Source organism: Phytophthora infestans, genomic scaffold, assembly GCF_000142945.1.
Source record: "Phytophthora infestans T30-4 supercont1.236 genomic scaffold, whole genome shotgun sequence".
Lineage (NCBI taxonomy): Eukaryota > Oomycota > Peronosporomycetes > Peronosporales > Peronosporaceae > Phytophthora > Phytophthora infestans.
Window position 1 is genome coordinate 123398 of NW_003303523.1, and position 3323 is coordinate 126720.

Here is a 3323-nt window from a genome sequence, read left to right on the forward strand (position 1 = left end):
GCGCCCAAATTATGGAGCTACCCCAAAAATTTATTGTTTCTTTGTTTGAATGTATATAAAAAAACAAGTCGTGATGGAATATATGTATTTATGTACCCTTATACTCTCCACGAATAGGCGACGCGTATCAGCCGTCCATCCGTCCCCGCCCTCATTTGTAAATCAAGCAGAAAATGTCGGAAGTGCCGCGTGGCCAGAAGCGCAGGCATGAAGGCACGGATATGGCAAGGAAGCGGCGACGCGTGCGTACTGGTAGCGAGGAGGCGCCTGATGAGACAGCGAGCAGCCTCGGGGGCGTTGCTGTGTTCAACAGCGAGTGGCGAGTGTTGGCAAAGGCCGGGTGGACGTCCAAGCAGCCTTCTACCAAGTCTTTGGACACACGCTACAAATACATTCGGCCTGGAAGGCGACACGACGGCGAAGAGGGGACTGACTACCTACTTGGAGAAATGGCCGTCCTAAGGTACATTGCGAAGACGCGCCTCCTCGAAGTCGGTGCTGAAGAAGGTATTGAAGGCGGAGGCCGAACTGAGGGGTGCTGAAGACGCCGTGGACTAATTGTGTTTTGTTTTGCTTTTGATATAGGCACCAGCGCTGCCAACGACGATGAAAGAGGCGAGTGCGGCGATCTTGGAGCAGGTGCAGCTCCCGGTGAGGCGGCAGCGGTCGGCCGTGCCGCCGATATGGGTGCTGGTGTTCCGGCAGCCGGCGCCGGTGCCGCGCGTGGAGCGAGAGGAGGGCGTGGAGCTCGGAGAGGGCGTGGCACTTCACGAGAAGTGAGCGGCGGAAGCGCTGAAGGTGTGGGTTGGGCTGTGACGGTGGTGCGGTTCTAGTAACTAACTGTGTGCATTGTTGTTGGTGCAAGGTGGAACGTTTGGCGATGCTGCGATGGCTGATGTCTGCCGTGCTGGTGCTATGGGTGCTGACGTTCTAGCAGCCGGCGCAGGTGCCGCGCGTAGAGCGAGAGGAGGGCGTGGAGCTCGGAGAGGGCGTGGCACCTCACGAGCAGCGAGCGGCGGAAGCGCTGAAGGTGTGGGTTAGGCAGTGACGGTGGTGCGGTTCTAGTTACTAACTGTGTGCATTGTTGTTGGTGCAGGTGGAACTTTTGGCGATGATGCGATGGCTCATGTCGGCCGTGCCGGTGCCGCGCGTGGAGCGGGAGGAGGGCCTGGAGCCCGGGGAGGGCGTGGAACCCGCGGCGGTCGTGGAACCCGAGGAAGAGGTGGAACTCGAGGATGGCGCGGAGCTAAAGGAGGGCGTGGAGGCCCTCGAGCCACGAACGCTGCCAGCACTGAAGGTGGCGGCAGTGCAGTTGGTGTTGTCGACTTAGCCGTCAGAGCCGGACATGTAACGCTAGCAGTGCGAGAAGGACTTGGTGCACAAGGAGGGCATGGGGGCCGAGGAGCTCTTGAAGTTCCCGCGAATCACTAGCGGCCCAATATCCGAAGGTGTGTTTATGAGTTTGGTATTGGTTTTAACCACAACGTAACAATCTGTTTGTTGGTACTGCAGACGCACGGGGCCGTGATGTTGGTGGAACTACGGTGCAGACAGTCAGTACTGGTCGCGAGATCCAAGGCCAAATTGCTGTAGGCCTAGAATCACCACAACCAGGGCGCGCAGCACCAACTGAGACAGCAACTCCTACACGTACGCCTCCCGTCATGCTGCAGGATGTCTACGTGGACAAGCTAGTTGCATTTTCGCCCGAAAAAGATCGATGGATGAAAGCAAAGGTCTACAGACCAATTGGCACGGCGTACATTATTGGTCGTGTGTATCGCCTAGTCAAAAAAGGGAAGAACGCTTCGCTGTTCCAGATTCTATGGCTAGACAGTCAGTTCCAGAGCGCTGTGGAGCATATCAGCGTTGGGATGGTGCAGGTTGGCATCAAAAACTACACTGTGCTTACACGCGTAAAGAACCCGGATTGGAGAATCCTCGTACGTCCCGATCCCACTGGAGATCGACTTTGAGGAAAATGATTCAGATTGCGAAGAAGAAGAAGTACTTGAAGCTTTCGATCCGACTGAGTTACTTCCAACCAGCCTCGTTGAAGTTGAAGCAATCCGAAGCATGCGCTTTGTTCCGTCTGGAGAAGTTCAGATGCCTTCGTATATGTACAAGCACGGTGATGGATCGACACGAAGCTACTTGCGACCTGAGTTTAAACATTTGTTTGAGCATTCTGCCAGTTCCAGCTTCTTTGCCTACATACCGCTTTACTTTTGGCGTCAAGTGCTGCATGAAACTAACAAGTACGCCGTGGTGAACGGCATTGGGCTGGCGAACCAGCTCACACTTGACGAGCTCATGATTTTCCTGGGCATTCTATTCTTCATGGCAACGAACGATAAAGGCGAGTACGCAAATTACTGGGGTCTACAAGCGGAGGATCTAATTTTTGGTGGTGTTACAACTTCGCTTGATGGCATCATGACGCTGCATCGCTTCAAGCTACTGCGGCGATGTCTGAGCTTCAATGCGGTCCCTAACACACTAGATCAAGATGCTGCAGCTCGCATCCGACCTCTTCTAAACCTGCTAAAGATCACTGGTGGTCAGTATATTCGCGTTGGTCGAGATGTTGCGCTAGATGAAGCAAGTGTTGCGTGTCGTTCGCGTCAAGGTCGCCACATGATCGTGTATAATCCCATGAAGCCTACTGGGAAATATCATTTCCGGCTGTACATGGTGTGCTGCTCTACTACGTGGGTCGCGCTGAATTACAAACTTCACTGCAACCGAAGCGACATCTTGGACAGACTGAATGGTGTAGTTGACCAAGTTGAAGCGCAAAACCTGCGAGAGGAGCTGGAGGAAGTATCTAAAATCAGACAGCATGTGTTGGAGGTAACAAGACCGCTATTCGGAACAAATAGGGTTGTCAACATGGACAACTATTATACGTCCGTGCAGCTTCTCCAGGAGCTCCGACTGAAAGGCCTCTATGGTCGCGGCACTATCCGTGCCAACAGCAAACATTTCCCAGGTCACACTATTCTTCACAAAGACGACTGTACCCGAGGGGGCTATCGCCCAGCTGTCTCGCACGATCACAGCATGCTTGCAGCGTCATGGTGCGACGGTAACGTGGTCAACCTTGTGTCCAATGCGGACTCAACGAACATTACAACTATCACCCGCATGGTTGGTAACGAGAAGCAGTCGTTTCCAGCTCCAGAGTGCGTCGCTCAGTATAATACCAATATGCAAGGTGTTGATCGCCTTGATCAAATACGCGGGCGATTCTCTACTGCAGATGGTCATTCGTACAACGCTGGCACAGAGTTGGCGCTCGCGCTCATCGATGTGGCGCGGCT